Raw genomic sequence first — 21,689 nt, 5'->3', positions numbered from 1 at the left:
CAATTTTTTTATATACTGTACCAATTATACCCTGTGCAACAGGATTTTTTTTTTCAGGGGAGCCTTGTGTGGATTTTCTTTTTTGACCGTGCTGGCCAGATAGCATCATAAGCTGAATGCTCAAGGCATCTCCACATATTGATTGGTGGACTTTCATTACTTATGATACAGTCGACCACCATGTATCATGTCCAGTATAGCCGCCAGCAGCTTGTTTACCTGAGTCCAGCTCAGGTGCTCTGCGTAAGAGCTTATGTTGATCTAAGGGGATGGGATTATTTTCAGAGTTATCCATTCCGTTTAGAGATATAGGCAAACATGTACATCTACTTTAATGTAGCGACTGCAGCTCAGTTGTCTTTTTCTTCATCTCCCTCCAAAAATACATTTAAAAACATCCAACTCCTGCCACACTGCTTGGCTGTAATGTCCATCTTGTAGTGTAGCCATCAGCCTACAGAAGGTAAACAGGGTTAATATCGCAAGCGCTTCCAGTCTACTGTCTACACAGGAATTACTTGCGATATTAACTGGGAGTACTTCCTGTCTGCTTGAGATGTTGGTTTAGCAGCTAGCCTGGGAGCATCCGCTAAAAACAATCTTAAAATCCAGACTTGTTTAAATTATAACTGAATAATTCCAGACGTATTTGGATGTTTTTAAGTGGATCGTTTGGACGAAGATGAAGGCAAAGACAACTGAGCTCAAGTTGCTACAAAAACATGGACTTACATTTATCTAAAAAAAAAAAATTACACTTAACACGTAACACTTAGTGGACATAAGGGAGAGTAGAATTTTTTTGAAATTTGAATCCGGGTTGAAATGTCACTTTGAATGAATATTAACATTCAATAATGAATATTAAATTCAGGATCAACTTTAAAATTCTGGTTCTTACTTTCAGAGATATACATGGCCTTTTGTTTGTTTAATTCTCAACGAACTTGTCGCCAAAATGATTTTGCAAAAATGGGCTAATTATATCTGGCACTTGGATTCGTACGACAGATGGAAACCATTTGGTTTATCCATCAACGGCTGTATTGATGGGTTTTCACAGGGAATAATCTGGATGGTGCGCTCCTACCAGCAGTGACCGGAAAAATCATCTGCTGGTACTACGCGGAGGCAGGCTAGGGATTCTGTGGCTGCCCAAGGATTGTAAGAGGAGGCCGAGGCACGGAAAACGTTAGCGTCAGAGACTTTCAACGTTTTCTCCATCGCAACATTGAGGATGGCTCACTTCTTGATACCAACATAGAAGGTGCAAGCACGGATAATCAGCTAACAGAGAGTTTACTGATTTGAAGGACCATGGTAGGTTCGGAGGGACATAGACAAGAGTCAAATTCAGTTCTGCTTCATGGGTAAAATGCAGGTAAGGTAACAATGTTATGTTGATCATAAGTATTGTTTATAATAACACATTTTCCCACAGGATGAACTGGATCATGTCACCCAAGTGTGGGATTCACATGTCATCAGACCGTCAAAGAATGTCAGGGTACCCAATGGTCGACCTCGAATCGTGTACACATTTCAAGAACTGTACTTGTGTGATGACTGCATTTCCTACATGGATAGAGATGATGTACAGATATGTTTGGCTGACTGCACACTAGCAGATAAATCTATGATCGTTGCAACATTATAATGCTGAAGTCACAGCTTCTTCTTCCAGATGTATCTAATGAAGCACTGGATTTGTATCTGCATTTGAGGAATGAAATAATATACGCTTTGTAATGCAAGATGGCGACACCCATGTAACTGAAATAAACACTTTCCTTTATAATGATCGAATAAAGCACATGTATCAAAGAGAAGGTAACTCTTTATTTTAAAAAAAAAACATATGGAAAATGTCCATAGGTATGAGTGTGTGTGTAAATGGTTGTCTTTGTGTGCCCTGCGACTGACTGCCGTCCTGTCCAGAGTGTCCCCTGCCTCTCGCCCAATGAAACTGGGAAAGTTAGTAAGTAAGTTAGTATTTATATTTATAGAGCGCTTTTCCAGACCGGGGTCACAAAGCGCTTAAACGATCAAAACAATATTCAATAAAATAAATACTTAAAAGGTCAAGATAACACCGAGGACAACACAGGAGTTACAGAAAATCAAGGAAAAGCCGGCACAAATAAAAATGTCTTAAGAAGGCTACAGTCTCCCCCACGACTGTTGACTGTACCTGTATGTTTAGCACTCAAGGCCCAACATAGACAGCCATCGATGTTACTTGGCCAAATATAATTTGTAAAACACTGTTTAATACTGAAATAAGAACATTTACAGTTTTCAAATTAAACAGTTGCAATGCACAGAATATGAAAATGTTAATTTTTTAATCAAATGGTCTGGACAAATTAATTATAGTATGTATTCAGAACTTTCTAACTTGTCAAAACAATTTAACTGTCTTTTACTCCTTATGTTATCTGACCCTGAGAGAAGACAAGGGTTAAACTTAAGCATCATTTTCCAACTTGGGTGTATTTAACCCTGACTAACTATTAATGGTGTTTAATTGTGAGTAAATAAAACATTATAACATTTCCTTGGTTGTAATATGAAATTCAACTCTCAACTGTTTAACCCTTGTCTTATACAGGGTCGGAGTGACCAGAAGGACCAAAAACAAATGTTTGTTGTATCCCTTGTGTTGTCTCTGGGTCAAGGTGAACAACTTCCCTGGCTTTCAGAAATACATTTGCAGTGGTGGAAGTTGTTCACCTTAAACCATAGACACCACAAGGGATAAAATAAACACATTTGTTTTCAGACCTATGGGACACCTTGACTCTCAGATAGCTTTTGAAGAAGAGCCTTGTTGGCTGTTTCTAAAAATGGCTTCCAAAGGGTTTTGTTGAATATAGAATGTGTGCCCATTCTGGAAAAAAAAGTCAATTAGGTCTTCTTCAACAGTTTTATTAAAGTTGCCCTGCAGAGCCTTTTCCAGTGATGCAAGCTCATTCACTAAAATACATTTTGCAACTGAAAAATAAACAATAGAACAGCAATCCAGGTAATGGACAATTGCAGTGCATTTCTGGAAAACAAAAAATGTAAGAAATGAGTAATCATAGTACTACTTTTGGTGCAACGATCTTCCTCTCTTTCTGCGCTTGATGTAGTCTACTGACTCCTTCAAGAAACATCTCAAGACATTTTTATTTGTGCAGGCTTTCCCTTGATTTTCTGGAACTCCTGTGTTGTTCTCGATTACCTTTACCTTTAATTATATATTTTATTTATAGTATTGTTTTGATTGTTTAAGCACTTTGTGACCCTGGTCTGGAAAAGCGCTCCATAAATATTACTTACTTACATACTTACTTACCTATATCTGATGAAGGACTAACTCATTTGGATTCCAGGGGAGAGTGGAGTCTCGGTCACAATCATTTACAATAACTGGTCCAAAAGTCCTCAAGAGCTGCTTGTGTGGCAAGGTCTGACTCATCGCAGAAAATCCTGTCGGTCTGCTTGCTTGTTGATGGCTGATTATGACTTTTAATATCATCAGAACAAAGTTGATTATGGAACTGTGTGTCTGTCATCTCAGGAGTTGCTGGTGTTGAATGTAATATTGGTTCTGCTCTGAAAAATCCAAAAAAAACAAACACTATATGCAGCTCTTTGGTATTAGATACATTAATTAAGTTAAAAATGGTGATTGGGAGCCACTTTTTTCTAATTTATATTGAGGTCTTTTGTTGTTTATAATTAAGAGATACAGTTTGTTATTTGAACATAAATTGGTGCATTAGAATATGAATGCTATTAATTTAGGTAAACAGACGGTAATAGGCTCCTGTAGTCGTATTATAACTATATATGACAAAGGTTCCAAAGGTTTACCTCCATTCGGACACTGGCTGTTGGCTGTCTTCTTGTTTGGTTCCCTGAGGATCGTCTTAGCTTAGTCCTCAACTAAAATGAAGTTAGCAAATCAGCAAATCATAGTCTGATTGACAGAAAGTTTTAGCGTTTCCAATACACGGTTTGATTTTGGGTAGAGAGAGTAGTGGAGCATGGATGGGGGATTGTATTTAAATCTCCCGGCCATTGCAAATTGACAAGTGATTGGAGAATCAATGCTTGCAAAATTTAGTTCTGTGTGATGTATTTCTTTTAGCTGTAAAGCAGTGGTGTGAGGCAGTACAAAAGAAAACATAGTAATATACTTCCTGATACAACAGCATGCATCACATTTAATTTCAAATTCAATATTTTTATACACATTTTAAAGAATTTCCTTTATGTTGGGTAACAAATGAAGGCATATTATGTCTGAGGAAGGTTAAGCTGCATGCAACTGTTGATATATGTACTCTATGTATGAAGTCTGAAATTGACTTGAAATAATTTAAAACATCAGACACTTTAAAATATAGCATAACATTTTTTGGTCTGTATTTTTACATTTCTTTTGAAGATGAAGGCTAGTCTTTGACTGTCATGTTGCTTGGAATTTTCTGAAGAGAAAAAAGGAACTATAAACAGGTTTGTTTATCTTATTAAGCCATTTTTACTTTGCTTAACCTTAGTATCGACATCCACACCTGTCCTCTCATTCAAGTCAAAGTTAAAGTTGCAATAACCAGTACTAACATACTGTAGCTATGGATTTTATGTTTTGTATTATCAAAAGTTATGGTATTTCTCTCGCAACATTATAGTGCCATGAGTCATAAATGCATCATTATAGTGAAAGTGTGTGCCAAAGTAATGTAACAATAATGTAAGGCATTATAATTGAAATAAAACAATATTGTAGATTCTCGTCCTAACGTGAAAGTTTCTTGTTCCTGACTTGAAAGTTTCTTGTCCCAATGTTAAAGTTTTCTCGTCCTAATGAGAAAGTTTCTCGTCCTATTGTAAAAGAGAATTTTTTCCTATACCTTTTTTTTTTGCCATGTCCCTTTAGGGGCTACGTACATGCTGACTCTAAGTCATTAAATGAATAGACCTGCATCAGGATCAATTTGTAGTATGATCGCTGTTTTTAAAAGGTGAAGAGGATTCCTTGAGGCAATTTCCCACTGTCCTAGATTTCAATGGGAGAGTGCCTTGAGTCCGACATCGCACTTCCAAAAGCATGAAACGTGAAACGTATAAAGTTTGGATATAAAACTCCAGCATGTGGGATATATTACTCTGAGTAAACTTTCTTGAGATAACTCAAAACTTCTCAAAAGTCAGATCCCAACCTTTGCAAAACAATAGTCCTGCCAAGATTTTGTAAAGGGGGTCATACGGCCTTCATGTTCTCAAGATTAATGTAATATTATGCTTACATCTTCTTAAAAGTTCAACTGCAGATAATGGTATGAGACAAGAATTCTGTGAGACATTCCAAGGATTAAAAAACTTTCCAACGTTACCACTTCAAGTGAAAGATTAATGTCTAAGGCATCAACTGTAGGGAATTAAAGAGTGGACCTCTGAAGATTTTCTGCCTGGAAGATAATAGGTCTCATGATCATTAATGTCTTGTTTTTTGGCCCCTGACATCAGAGGGTTTAGATAAGCGCCTTGCAGTGAGACTGGGACTTTTAAGAAGCAGAGAGTGACGAAATGAATAATAACTCTTGTTCTACTGAGATATACTTTTCAAAGAGGAAGCCACTTCCTTTTTTTGTAATGTTGGCACTAGCTGCATCAAAAGAGACGAAAAAGTGAACAAAACTGGTGGCAATGTTTCCTTTTTTCCGAAAATACTCTCAAGCTTAATTATTTGCTTCAGTAGTTGACAAGGGTTGGGACTAACAAATGTCTCCGTGAAACTTTTAAGTACAGTGCAGGGATGGAGGCTGTTGATTGGGTTTATTTTAAGGGGCAGTTTTATCTAACCAAAGACTTGCTCAAACTGTGATGCAAAGCAGGCTTTGCAGTGAGATTCATGGCTTCGACACGTGTTATCTTACTAGTTAAAAAAAAATGTGATGGAATTAGATAAGGGTTTATTCAGAAGTGATTCGTTTTTGGTGTAGTTTTGTAGTATCATGTGATTTAGGAAAGTTTTGACAGTTCCTAATTCAGGAGTTGTAGATTGTACAATTTAACGAGGACAAAAGAAAAAAATCTTATTTGAACTATTTATAAAAAAAAAGTTTCTACATTGCTGGTTATTTCAGTAAGATAGATTGTTATCACTGATGATGCAAATATTTTAAGATCTAAGATTTTAACAGAGGACGCAAAATCTGAAAATTCCAAAATAATTAATCTCAATATTTTAGGCAGTTTTTGTTTATTTTTTAATTATTTTTAATTATTTTATTTATTTATTTCCCACTTCCATAGCATTGGAAGAAAAAGTTACATAAAATAAGGCTTGGGAAGATAGAATAAAGCATTTAAAGTACAAAAGTGCAATTGTGGAATTGTTGCACGTAGATCCTGATCCTTTTCCTTCCTCCTTTACTTATTTCTCTGAGCATCCGTCTCAGCTCAGGTGTTGTAACTGCTGTGCTTCTTGGACACATACACTTCCAGTGACTCACCATCTCTTGTTATGGCTTCAACACTATCAGATATAGGCCATGGATTAGTTGATTATATGCATATGTTTTAAAAGCCACAAGGACATAATGTTTCAAATAAAAATAGTTGTGAATATTAACTAATGCATAATTTACAGAAGCAATTTGAATTTCAAAGAGTCTCAGTGTGTGGTAAAGAGGCTTATCAACATTCAGTGATGCGGCACAGCGTTCTGAGCGTAGCAGACTACTGAGGCCGCCATTACAACATGCAGTGGCCGGGACAGACGGGCTAATTAGGTGCCAACAGGGGAAATCAACCAACTCCATGTAGTCCTCTATCTTAAAATGGTGCTGGGTATGTAGGGATTCCGAAATTAATTTTCTTTATGTGGATTTATGTTTTCCATCGAGGTGTGGCAAGAAAGTCACGAGAGGACATCATAGCTTGGATCTGCTGCTTAATGTGTTGATTTGAGTATCTCTTAAATTAAACTTGGACCTCTTCCTACTTCATAAACACCTTGTTTCCACCTCCAATGGACTCTATTTATAAACAAAGCTTGGTAACAGCTTGAGGAGGAGGAGTGAAGAGCATTATTGAGTCTAAAGGACTCCGCTCTCGTAACCTCTCGTTTGCCGAGATTTCAGAGGGGGTAGAACTTTATAAATATAACTCCAAAAATTCATGATGATGGACAATTACTGCATCTAAGAGAGGAAGACATAAACATATGAAACACGTCAGGACAGTTGCATCCTCAAATTGAAAAAAAGAGGTGTACCCTCAATGGTTTGTATAAGAAAATATTTAAAGTGAGAAGGTAATGGTCCATGTAAAAAAAAGAAAAAAAAAGGGGTTTTAAAAAATTAATTATTTTTATTACATATCATCCTTATTTTTCATCTTTCTTTAAGCCAATTTATTCTCATATTTGGATAAAGTTCACTTTTTTTCCACAGTGATGAGTATTATTATTCTCTTTTTGAGTGTATGTTAAAGACGTTTTCTTCTGTTTTAATCATTTTGCTGTCATCATCCCCATATGCAGTGTTAGGCTATAATATTATGTTTTCGGTGGAAGATGTAACACTCCATAATAGAGCAGGCCCAACTGCTACAAAGGAGCTAACTGAAGTAGTTTTAATGAATAAATATCTAAAGAAAAATCTGTCTATTAAAGTCTATTCAGTCTACTCAAAAATATTTGAATGGACTGAGCTTAATTTACATTATTTTTTTCATTCCTTATTCCTTTACTTTTCAAATTGAGTTTCTTATGTGTATTTTAAAAACAAACGCTTGCTATTCCCCAAATCAATTTTGCTATTGTTTTTTATTAAAATCCTTTGAAAGTAGCTGAAGTGAAGTAAAATTTGTCCCTAAGTGCAACTGCTTTTGATTGATGCCAGAGTAGCCACATCGTCCCACTTAACTGGATTACTTTCTCCAGATTAACAGAGTCAGGACACATTGCGCTCTCACAGGACAGTCAGTTTATTTCAGTTAAATTTAATTCAGCTGCCACAAACTTATTAGAAGCGTGATATGTAGTCATGAAGACTCAACACTGCATAACCGCTTCAAGCCAAAAAGATTAATGAACGGCCTGACACTCAAATATCACTGAAGTTAATTAAGGGAGCTAGAAAGCTTGTAAAGTCATTCCCTTTGAGTCAGACTTCTGTGTAATAGTGAGACTCGAGCTCCCAAATATAACAAGGTCTGGGGCTAAACTATTTTTTATTCATGTTAACCTCACACGTGTTGCTAATAATGAGTTTAGTTTTCAGGATACAACACTAGCTTCACTACATCAGCAAATGTCCTTTTGTCAGAATATTTCCTCTGAATGTCCAAATTCCCAAAGGACTGATGCAAGTAATACACTTTCCATGGCCTCATAAATCATTAAATAATTATTGATTTGTGTACAACTTTCAAATGAAAATGCTAGTTGTAGAGTAGAGAAAGAGGAAAAAAGGAGGAATTCCGGGACTTAATCCTGATTCATCAAGGATAAAGGGCAATCTGCATAAGAAAATACAATGAATAAAAACAACTTGGTGCTCGTAACAGGTAATCTGTAAATGTATTATTTCATGACAAATCATAAACTCCTTCTTTTAAATTCTGTTCTCAAAGTGAGTTGAAATAGCCCTTGTAGATCTGTGGAAGAGCCCCTTTGTTCTCTCAGAGAAGGGTAAACACCCTATTCATCATATTTCCTGTTCTGAGTGGGGTGATCATGTTTCGGAAAGGCTGAGTTGTCAGGACCTTGACTCAGGTGTCCTGCCTACCATCCGGAGTTCTAGAAAACACTACAAATGTAAGGCTTATGCACATGCACCATGACAACTGAACATGGCTAGGAGTGTGAAGTCTTTACGAGTTTCGCATGTTGTGCCTTTTGGGGGTTGACTGTTTAGCTTCTGTCCTGCCATTTTGGCCTACCAGGTAGTTTACTTGTATAAGGGTGGCTGTAGCCTCTGAGGACTGGTATCAGGTGTATATCCAGTTGATATTAGTCCGAGATCCTGGCCCTGGGCTGTTGCGTCTTCTTTCCCACTCTAAATGCTTGCTTTTCCCACCATAATGATAATGTAGTGGAACACATTGACCCCACGAATGCTGCAGAACCTGCTTGGGGACATAAGGAAGTGGTTGGCTTTAGCCCAATGTTGAATTTTAGGGTCCAATGTTATCTTTCTGCTGTACCTTATATCTACAGCCTCAGACCTGCTGGGCCAGGTGTTTCCAAAGTGTGTTTACGCAGCATTATGCTTATAAGTCATTGGAAAGACTTATAAATGGTCTTGAAGTTCCAAAGTGTTCCATATGTCAGATCGTAATGACTTGCGAAGAGTGGTCCTGTTCTTCATCACAGACCATGTTCAGACCGATGGTCTCTCCTGCTTGTAGGTCAGTAAATAGTATCTAGAAATGCAGTGCATCAGTGGACAGTGAGATTGCGGGTGAACACTTCACATTGGGCTGTCATAGGCTGACAAACCAACCCCTAGTTGACTTTACATGTCTCTTAGACCTAGGACTGGGGATTTGATTGCTGTTCAGAAATGTTACGGTAGTGTTTCCTACACACTGGTTCCAGGTCAAAGTCATTGTTCTATTTTACGTTACAGTTTTCTATATGCTCTAATGAGGTCCTAACAGGAATACAATGATGCGATTCTCAGTCCCGCTCCCTCACAATATTGGAGCAAGAGTTTGTGTGTCAACCTGTGATAGCCCCAGCTGCGACTTGATATTTTACCAGATCTTGTCTGTGGTTTCTCTGACCAATATCATCATCATACATCATGGCATGTGCTCAACTGGACTTGAAATCAGCTTAATTAAATAGCACCTTCAGAAGTCATACCATATTTACATGGAACCAGTGAATCTCAGCTACAAGACAAGATCTATTTAATTCATGTGATAAGCTGAGGAGCAGAGGTGTCTCCTTTCGCCACCATTTTGATGTTAATTTTGGTATGAAGGATCTGGACAAATAAGCGACATCACACCTATATACCTCTATTGATATCTGCTGAAATATTTTGGTTTAATTTAGTTATTTGGTTTAATACAAACATATCTAGCATGGTAGAGAACACAACGTGTTCATCTGGACCTTAAAAGGTCCGATAAGGTCAGCATTTAATTTCCACAAGCAGATGTTGCTGTATTGATATATCTTACAAATCATTTTAGAGTATTGCAATTGAAACGTATACACCAATTGGTTGGGGAAAAAACAAGTGGTATACACATTTTTTAAGAAAAAAAAATGTTTATACCACTTTATCACTATCTTGTGGCCAGTGATAAAGCACCATATAGCTGATCTAGTCCAGGGAAAAAAATAAAATAGTGACGTTTTTGACTTCCTCTGCTGAGGGACTTTTGCTTGATAGTGCAGAATAATGTCCATCAAAATAAAAAGCCAATATTTCTTATTCATGTTATGCTGACATCTTTCTGCACTTAATTTATATTTCAGACACTTAGGCAACACAATGAGCAGGAATTAGCAGCACACACTTCTGGCCGATTATGTTCAGTCTTGCATGCATGTAGGCTTTGTATTATCATTATTTTAAAAAGACAAGTTCATTTCCAGGATCCATATATCATTTAAGAGCCATACACCATCAATGTCTAATAAGTGGGTAGGGGACATTTTTTTTTTTCCTTCCTTATTATTTTTTGTGTCAGTGTGAAAAGTGATATAACGTCTGTAAATACTGTTTTTGTTTTTTTTGCACGGATGCACTAGACTTTCATCAACTGATTCCCTGCATGAACTATTTTACTGAACTTAAACTCGAATAGAATTTATTTCCATTCTTGTGTGTGTGGTGTGTGTGATGTGGCGTGTGCTTTGTACTTTCCCGTTTACCTCTACTGGCTCCTCTCACTGAATAGAAAAAGTATTAAAGTATAAGCAAAAGACACAAACACACATGCACACACTCGACATCTGTAGATGCATGCAAACCCAGAATACAAACTCCCACACACAGTTATCTTTCAAAGTGGAAACTGGAAACCCACTGACTTTTCCTAAACCTCACATTTGGATCTGATTAGACGTAAGATAAAAGCGAGCCAGCAAGGTTTCTCAGGAGAATAGCAGCTCTAATGCGCCCCAGGGAGCTCCCAGCAAAACCAAACAATCACAAGTTCTCGTCTATCATCCGCAACTTCTGAATTCAGTTTAGTTTTTTTTTTTTTATACCCATTTGATTCATCAAATGTCTTGATGTTCTCATTTAAACTTTTTCTTTCATCACTATTCTGAATTATTCCTTTTAAAGCACTGCAATTTTAATTACATACCACTTTTTTAGTAAGTACGTGAGTAATGGTTCATGTAAGGCTCCCTATTCGAAGCTCTGCAATAAGACTATTACACCTTATTGCGTTTGCATTTGCAGTTCAACCGAATACACTGGGTCTCACTCATGAAGCGTGCGGGAACGAATGTGTGTGTAAAATGTGAACAGGGAAATGTATGGGATTTTGTGCATTTATCAATATTTTAGTAGCTGCTATCTAAACTAAATCACATATAGTTAAATTAGTTGACTTTTAGCAGGTTTTATATCTAGATTATGTTCATGATTGTAAGTGATCTATATATATGTATTTATTACAGGTTCTTTCTACAAGACAAATGTTAATTAAAAAAATAATGTTTAAACATTAGAGAATAGTATACTAATAATAGACTAAATGACAAAATATGTAAACAATTGTCAGGTATGGTTCCTGAGGTGATATTTTGGACCGTGAGATCACTCCTCCTGTGACCGAAGTGTTTCTTTTGTACGATTATTTGCCTCCAGTTTAATGTCAAATCATTAACATTTCACCTGTGAAGCGTTCTCTGTTCTACAAAGGTTGGAATAACTGAACCCTGCAAAGTTATTTTGATATTTAATATTCGCTCTTGAACCAAGTCATCGCCCGTGAAGGTGCCTGAAATTAAACTACTGATCAGTGCTGATCAACTTCCAAAACCCTCTGTAGCTATCATTTTGTACAGACTTTTCCTGGTTCTACGTCATGTGGTGCTCCGCCCTCTAACTGCTTCGCTACTGGTTTACCCTCCAGACCCTGCCTTGTCTGAGAAAGCTTAATGAACTCGCCACCCAGCTGGGTGCAGGCCACATCCTATAAAAGGTAGGGAATCCCCACCGCACTTCTTCCTTTTCAACTCAGCGAGAAAGCTCCTGACAGATGATTGGCAAGTGATCTGATGGCAGAGATAAGTGAACTCATAAACATTGAAGTAGATAAATGTGCATGCATGATGTGTGATGCCCTTCTGGAGAGGGGACACACACATGCTCTCTGTTTTGTTTCACGCGATGGCGATGCTCACCGAGAACATTCGACAGCGGCGAAGCGTTCCAGGCTTGTTGACCCACGCCGCCTCATCATCCCAGTTCATGGCCCGATTATGATCAGGAAGACGACCAGCGGTGTTACAAGACGGATCCTAAATCCCTGTTTGGATCCAAGCGGTGGGGGGGTCGAAGGAGGAATTCCGGGACTTAATCCTGATTCATCAAGGATAAAGGGCAATCTGCATAAGAAAATACAATGAATAAAAACAACTTGGTGCTCAGCATCCCCAGTCGCGCGGCCCCGTTTCACATGTGAACTGGGAGTCAGAAAGGAGGAGGCTCGTAAAACTGCAAATCTGGGTTTGGTCTGCCCGAAGATGGATGAGATCTGGGACTACATGCTGAGAGGGTCTGCCTCTCCTATGGCAGTGGGGCCGACCGTAGAAACCTACGGACCCTACTGCTGTAGATGGGGTGGACTGGAGGTGCAGGGTCACGGAACCCTTGGACGCAGCTGCCCACGATCCTGCAGCTTGGCTCTGGCCAGGCCACCCTGTAGCTCTGCCTGGAGCTGAAGACAGGTTGACGGCGATGTTGTTCAACAGAGCATATAAGGGGGGGGGGGGGGGGGGGGGGGGGCTGTGGACGAAGGTGGAACATGATATTCCAGATGTTGGGGTTGGGGCTCGGAAAATTATGATAATGCGTCTACAGGCATTCCACGTTTTACTTGACAGCAATAATTATATTGCACTTTTTTTCTCTGGATGTTTTTTCCTTAGGATGGACCAGCTTCAGCCTGATGGTGTTTATTGGCATCAAGTCAACAGGAAACTGGTCGTTTAACCTCTTTAGTTTCTCTGATACTCTAGCAATGTAAGGTATTACAATTTCTTTCTTTCTCCATTGCTGTGGTATGTGAAGACCCTGATGGGTTTCAACCATCACGTTGCTCCCAACCCCTCCCTATTGTTCCTGACTCAGGAATATATATATTTGTTCCTCATAGCAGCTCACCTGTTACCAGAATCAATATGAAGATAACAGTAACTGCAGTATTTCCCTCAATTATGAGAAAACACAGGGGTGTTGACTTCCAGATGAATGGCCATTCAGGCACATACATTTACAAACCAGTTTTTAAGATTCAGAAAGACATTAAGTTACTCACAGTTTCTCATGTTTACTAAAATTGTTATGTCTCGTGTGTCTTTCTTGGTGTTTCCTGTTTTTATTTTGAAACCTGCTCCCTTCTGTGTCTGTGAGTTTATTTTCCAGTCCCTCCCCCTGCTGATTGTTATTGTCTCCACCTGTCTTGTGTTCTGCAGCTGCCAGTGATTGCTGGCAGCCTTTATATTCTGCTCACTCTCCCTCAGTCTTTGTCGATTCATCACACTTGTTGTCCCGTGTTCGTCTAGTTCATGTTTCACGTTTCAGACTTCCAATTCGAGATTGTTTTTCCCTTCCCGGTTTTGACCCTGGTACGTTTTCTCGTTTTTCTGCCTGCCTGTGCCCTTGACCTGTTTTTCTGGATATCGTACCCGTTTGCTGTTTATTCCTGGACTACCTGTGACGATCCCAGTGCCTGCTCCAAATAAATGTGTCAAGTTTGACAATCAGACACTTTCTGTGCCTGGGTTTCTTTCCGCATCCTGACAAAAATACTACAGTAAATTGACATTGTAACATGACCATGTTAATTTTTAATATGGATATGTGTAGAAGCAGGATCCTTAATTGACAGTCTGCAATAGAACAGTGTAGATATCTGCCTTGCAGCTAATTATTATCTAATATAAAAGTTCCTCCATGTTTTTGTTCTACATTAAAAGCTCAATCTCGATATGATTTTTGTCTTCAGTGAGACTGTAAGGTGCAGCATCCGGGAACACTACTTTATTCTATAAAATCAACACATTAATGCACAAGGACATTTTATTTTCATCAATTGCTTTTTTATAATTGCATTTTTTGGCTGAGAAGATGAATTAATGCAACATTTCAGCCTCCTTTTGTTTTTCATTTCAAAAGAAATGTAAATAAACCAAGTAATCTATCACAAAGCATTGTGTTTCAGGATAAGCCTCGCTACCTGTTGGTGCTTCGCCCAGGTTGTTTTCCACATTTCCAACAACCTGCTTCAGAAACAACAGAATGAAAGGAAAGATTTTGAACTTTCTATATTATATTGATTAGGTACAGGAAGGTAAGAGACTATGTAATTATATTTTTACAGTATATAGTTCTCATATAAAGCCCTCTATGTTCAATCTGTGACAGAAAAATGGAGCTGAACAACTAGTTGCTATCTTGGTAGGAATGAGTGGGAGGATGGAGTTTGGTGGATGAAAAGATGTCACAACAGAACAGGGAGAAAACGGAAACACTGGTAAACAGTTGCATCAAATGACTCTTGTGAATCAAAGATAAAAGCCTATTTGAAACAAGCTAAAGATTAATCTTGTCATCTTAGTTGTGAACCTTCCTGTCTAACAGTGACAGATAAAGGACCACCTCCTGCCTGCCAGCTGGTTTCATCCCTCATAATATGGAGTACCATCAGTATGTCACTGTTCCTTCTCATCTTTATTCTATTTACATTACATGCATTTCAGATATGAAAATGAGAGATGATACAATCTAGATGTGCTTTGTCAAAGATGAGTTTAAAGTGCTGGACAACACCAATATAAATGTGTTTTTCTTCTAAATCTTTCCTCAGCAGTTTTTGGATCCTTCTAGTACAGACTTTATGAATAGGTTGACTTGTAAATTTCCGGTTCCTGGCATAGTGACAGCAAACAAACTGAAGAGTTTCACACGTTCTTGTGGACGTCTATACATAACCAACAGTTCCTGCTTTCACTGTCTGTAGAAATGTTTTGCTGCCGAGGAATATTAAATATAGATGCTATTTCTGTTTTCGTAGATGCTGACGATGCATTATATCCTTTTATAAAACTCAAAATATGTTCAGCAAAGGTGTGAGAGTTGGGAGGATTCTAGCCTTGGCCACATTGATCGTGAAAAGCTAAGCGCTAATGTTAAATGAAATGTAAAAACTTAGCTGGGACCTTTTAAACTAAAACAACATTGTAAACCGAAGTCTAGTCTCGAAACCAGTATCTGCACATTATATTCATTTACAGTGCAGATAAGAAATCGACACATTCACATGACAATTAATTCATTTTTCTAACATAGTGTAAAATTTGGGACTGTGAAGGACAAAGTTTCTCATAGTCAGGCAGCAAGGGCTAGATACATGTCTCAGGCAGGCCACAATGTGGTCATCTGTCATTATGGACCTGAATTTTACTCAATGACATCCATGTCAGTGAAGGCAGCCTTAAGCCCAGGTCCCGATTCACCCTACTTGCAAAAACGTAGCAAGATTTGGGAATACGTACGTGAGTACAGCCTTAGTACGGATTTTGGAGCATGCAGACGTGCCATAGGACTTTTAGTGCATGAGGAACTTTTGCTATGTTCAGGCTGCGGTCGGGCTACGGATTTGCTACCAGTATGGGTGACGCGCGTGCCCTCTACAGCCAACGTGTGCACAACGCACTGACTCTGAGTCTTTTACATTTTATAAATTAATATAATATTAAAGTTAAGTTTGATTTTTAAGAAAAAAAAACATTTTATTAAATGTTTAACATTTAATTAGGCAAGATGTCTGCTCGGCTACTAAAGACCTGCACTATTGAACTAGCTGAGCTGCTACATCATGTCTTAAACCTCAGTCTACAGCTGGGGAAATTGACTCTGTGGAAGACTTCCTGTATCGTTCCAGGCCCAGCGAGCTTAACTATTACAGACCAGTGGCAATGACTTCACAGGAGCGGTTGGTCCTCAAAAGTTTCAGAACACAAGTTTAGCATGCACAAGACCCCCACACACCACGGTTGGTGTAGAAGATGCCATCCTTCACCTCCTGCATCGGACCTACTCACACCTGGATATAGGAAGCGGCTCGGTGAGAATCCTGTTCCTGGACTTTTCTAGCGCCTTCAACACCATCCAGCCCACTCTGTCCCCTCTCCAGAAGGGCATCACACATCATGCATGCACATTGAGTCAGATGCATGTGGCTCTGGTCTCTTGGATCTCGGACTATCTTACTGATCGACCACAGTATGTCATGTCTGACACAGTGGTGTACAGTACAGGAGCACCTTAGGGGACAGTACTCTCCTCTTCATCATCTACACTTCAGACTTCTGCTACAACTACAAGCTGACAATTGTATTCTACTTGCGATCGACTGATAATTAGTCAGATCTTCCAATGGACTGGTTGGGCCCCCTGCCATGAGCAAATCAATAATGAACGACACATCACTTCCACATTTCGGATTTCCCCCCATTGTTATTGGATTGTTTCAATAATTTATTTAGAAAATTTCATTTGGAGAAATACAATCTAGATCCACTATCCTACACAGAATGTCATAATGGCAAATTGGTCATTTCCAATATTCATTTCCCATTCCTCACAATGTGCAAGCTCAGCTGAAGCAAATGTAAGATAGAAATGAAAAATGGTGCCATGATTACTTCAACTTGAGTTTCTCTGTCATCCTTCATCATCACTAGTATTACTTCAACAACTGCTCGATGAGTCGATCATTATTGTTCATTTTGTGCATTCCCACAATACGTAATGCACTTCAAAAATCGTCAGCTCACATTAGCTGGAGACGAAATCTGTTCATTTTGTTCTGGAATTTTCCAAAGTTAATTTGTCTTCAATATTTATAGCAATTATTTTCATCTATCCTTTTGTCATAATATCAATGATGACATAAATGTTGAACTGTGTCTCCACTAAAATCACCAAATATATTTTACAAGTCATTGCCTCAACCTCTGAAACATATAACCCTGGACATGCATTCTAACTGTGACTGCCTTTGGTGTTTGTCCAGGGTTTAGAGATGTTGTAAGTAAGTAAATTGTATTAATATATAGCGCTTTTCTAAGAAGATACAGTTGGAGAAGCTGTTTAGTTTAGTTCGGAAAGAATATCAAAACATCTTGAAACAGAATATCTTGTGAGGATCGTTAAAAGTCTTCTTCTCCTGCAAGTTTAGTTTAAAGTACGTTCATGTAGTGTTTCAGTTCTGTGCTGTTCCCCAAATTTCAGATGGAAAGAGGAAAGATCATGACTGGAGACAAGTCAGATAGACAGTGGTTGTTCCTGGTAAGTTTTGACATTAATTAAAGGTATATTGGCTTTTTTGTTATCCTTTATGCTAATGCGTCCAAGTGATGGGCTGATGAAGCTTAATGAAGCAGTATCATATTGTTTAGAGGCTATTAGGTGGCGCCATCAGTTTAAAAATAATGTCATTCTTCATTAGAACAGTTCAAAATAAAGGAAAGTAGTGCAGAGATCTGGTGGACTATAGTGAAAGTAATGTGACTTCTCAATTAATCTTCATCTAACCATCACAAATTAGTGGCATACAGATTGCTTGTGCAGGACAAAATGGTAGAATTCCAAAGACACCGTCTTAAATAGGAGTCAGCGATGAAGAAGAAATGGGTCAGCAGCACCACCTGATTGTATAGTTTGTGGTCGTGTCGTTCATCTACCCATTTATCTCTCGATAAGAAACCTCTGCAGAAGGGATCTGAGGACAACCAAGACTCATCATCAGGTAAGATATGTATTTCCACCCACACATGCACACTGCAGGGTGACTATCTGGAAGACAGCTTAGACATAAAAAAAACATGATCATCTGTGGAAGTACAATTTCACATTTTAAGTCTGCTTTGTTGCCATTGCAGACCTCTTTTTCACTGAAAGAGGAGATTGCCACTATCTGCTTACTTTCCTGGTTTATATTTGTATTCTGTTCTTCCAAGATTAGTGCCTGGACATTTAAATCATATTAGATATTCAATAATATTGTTTGGCACACTATTGTTTACTTAATTTAGAAATACCCAAAGAGCGCCCAGCAGAGGTCGATTGAAATAAAGCACTTGGTCTCGAAAAGCGCTATATAAATAAAAAATACTTACCTACTTACTTTATAATAAATGCCCTGTACAGGCCTTCACAAAAAGAGGATTAAATAAATCAGTAAGCTCACCCTAGCTGTGCTACCAAGGGCAATATAGCAAGATAACATCCTGTTAAGATACAGTGCCTTGCGAAAGTATTCGGCCCCCTTGAACCTTTCAACATTTCGCCACATTTCAGGCTTCAAACATAAAGATATAAAATTTTAATTTTTTGTCATGAATCAACAACAAGTAGGACACAATCGTGAAGTGGAACGAAATTTATTGGATAATTTAAACTTTTTTAACAAATAAAAAACTGAAAAGTGGGGCGTGCAATATTATTCGGCCCCCTTGCGCTAATACTTTGTAGCGCCACCTTTTGCTGCAATTACAGCTGCAAGTCGCTTGGGGTATGTCTCTATCAGTTTTGCACATCGAGAGACTGGAATTCTTGCCCATTCTTCCTTGCAAAACAGCTGGAGCTCAGTGAGGTTGGATGGAGAGCGTTTGTGAACAGCAGTCTTCAGCTCTTTCCACAGATTCTCGATTGGATTCAGGTCTGGACTTTGACTTGGCCATTCTAACACCTGGATACGTCTATTTGTGAACCATTCCATTGTAGATTTGGCTTTATGTTTTGGATCATTGTCCTGTTGGAAGATAAATCTCCGTCCCAGTCTCAGGTCTTTTGCAGACTCCAACAGGTTTTCTTCCAGAATGGTCCTGTATTTGGCTCCATCCATCTTCCCATCAATTTTAGCCATCTTCCCTGTCCCTGCTGAAGAAAAGCAGGCCCAAACCATGATGCTGCCACCACCATGTTTGACAGTGGGGATGGTGTGTTCAGGGTGATGAGCTGTGTTGCTTTTACGCCAAACATATTGTTTTGCATTGTGGCCAAAAAGTTCGATTTTGGTTTCATCTGACCAGAGCACCTTCTTCCACATGTTTGGTGTGTCTCCCAGGTGGCTTGTGGCAAACTTTAAACAAGACTTTTTATGGATCTTTGAGAAAAGGCTTTCTTCTTGCCACTCTTCCATAAAGGCCAGATTTGTGCAGTGCACGACTGATTGTTGTCCTATGGACAGACTCTCCCACCTCAGCTGTAGTTATCTGCAGTTCATCCAGAGTGATCATGGGCCTCTTGGCTGCATCTCTGATCAGTCTTCTCCTTGTTTGAGATGAAAGTTTGGAGGGACGGCCGGGTCTTGGTAGATTTGCAGTGGTCTGATACTCCTTCCATTTCAATATAATTGCTTGCACAGTGCTCCTTGAGATGTTTAAAGCTTGGGAAATCTTTTTGTATCCAAATCCGGCTTTAAACTTCTCCACAACAGTATCTCGGACCTGCCTGGTGTGTTCCTTTGTCTTCATGGTTCTCTCTGCGCTTTAAACAGAACCCTGAGACTATCAAAGAGCAGGTGCATTTATACGGAGACTTGATTACACACAGGTGCCTTCTATTTATCATCATCAGTCATTTAGGACAACATTGGATCATTCAAAGATCCTCACTGAACTTCTGGAGTGAGTTTGCTGCACTGAAAGTAAAGGGGCCGAATAATATAATATTGCACGCCCCACTTTCCAGTTTTTTATTTGTTAAAAAAGTTTAAATTATCCAATAAATTTCGTTCCACTTCACGATTGTGTCCCACTTGTTGTTGATTCATGACAAAAAATTAGTTTATTAAAAGTTTATATCTTTATGATTATTAAGTGAAGGAAACATACATTTATTTTACGTCTTTTTAACCTTTTCTTCATAACGTGAAATTTAAATTTATTTCATAATAGATGAGGACAGATGAAACATCTGTAGATATATGGTCTGATGGTGCAGTGTCTGTCTGTGAAGGTTCTCATTCAGGGTCATGGTTATCAAAGTGGTTCAAAAGCGAGCCAACTGGACTGTGTAGAGTCCTAGGACTTGGATAAAGCAGTGTCATTATTATCAGAGCCCACAATCACAGTAGAGTGGGTGTGGTTATGGTTAACATGATCTCCAGAAAAACTGTTTTCTGTTGGTGGGGCTCACATTTTCTAATGTAAATAATTCAATTAAAGTCAACAATGACAAATGCTTAACTAACTATCTTTAAATTGTGTTGAATAAAACATGAGATGACAATCCTTTAGGGCCAGCGGAAAAATCTCTTCGACTTTAAACAAATCTAGCATCAGTCTCTGTCATTAGTAATAATCATTTTCAAACGTTTAATAAATTAAACATATGTTCAAACCGTGATCATGAACGCAAGTCCTCCAGGGCATTTGCGTGTGTTCCTCAATCAAGCATCAGCCATCTTTTTACATGTCAACCTCAATCAGAAAATCATCAGTTCTCTATTTTATGAATAAGGGTGCAGTGATAGTTCAAACTTCACTGATATTCTACTCACCCTCATGTTGACAAAGGGTTGGGATTATGTTCAGAGTAATCTTCGTCCAATAACACACTTATAAACATCAAAATACTTCCTAGTGATCGACTGTAATGTCAATCTTTCATTGAAATCTCAATGTATGGAATTTTTCCGTAAAAAATTAAATAAACAAGACTATATTTAAAGCTTGTTTTTAATGCATGCTGCTGGGCTAGCAGCCTAAATGTTGCGCATCCGAACGGAAACAATATGTTTTTAATGAGGAAAGACGTCTGGCAGAAACTGAGAGACTGATAACTTCCGTCAAGAACAAACTTCAAATAAACAGACTTATCTAAGTCTTTGAAAATAGGAGGAGGTATGGTCCTGATCTTCATGAATTCAGACACTTGTAATAGACTTTTGCACAAAAGAGGTTGATCCCGAAGTCAGTCATTATCAGTGGAGCCGTCCCTTTCCTTGTATTAGACACAGTGTTTGTGTTACATTGCTCACCTCTATTGTAATCACCAGTATGTGTCTGTTTACATTAGAAAATGTGCAAAAGCCCCACCCACTATAAACACTTATCTTTCTGGAAATTAAATTTTGTTCAACCTAACCACACCCACTCTGCTGTGATTCGTCATCACACGTCATCAATCCAGGAAGTCTCCATCTCCAAGGGACTTATTGTAGAAACCAAGCAAGGCAAGATTACAGCTGACTGGAGGAGGAGTGAAGCCTATTAAAGTCATAATGGACTCTGCTCTTGTAACCTCTTGATGGCCAAGATTTCAGACGGGGGAGAACTGTTTTAAGTAATGAGTTCATAACACAGCATCATCATGATGCAAGACTTACTGCATTTTGGAGTGGAAGACTTCAACATTTGACTCATGTGGGTAAGTCAGGAGAGTTGGAGTTTGAAATGAGTTCCCCTACGATAGATA

The 21,689-nt window shown here is 38.5% G+C and overlaps 1 pseudogene; it reads left to right on the top strand.

Moving 5' to 3' along the window:
* The first annotated feature begins 958 nt into the window (after positions 1–958).
* On the top strand, positions 959–12,922 carry LOC148071469 (uncharacterized; annotated as a pseudogene).
* Positions 12,923–21,689: the final 8,767 nt, after the last annotated feature.

The sequence above is a fragment of the Callionymus lyra genome, chromosome 9 (assembly GCF_982586985.1).
Source record: "Callionymus lyra chromosome 9, fCalLyr1.hap1.1, whole genome shotgun sequence".
Taxonomy (NCBI): domain Eukaryota; kingdom Metazoa; phylum Chordata; class Actinopteri; order Syngnathiformes; family Callionymidae; genus Callionymus; species Callionymus lyra.
The sequence above is the reverse complement of the archived record's forward strand: the minus strand, read 5'-3'. Positions and strand labels throughout refer to the sequence as shown.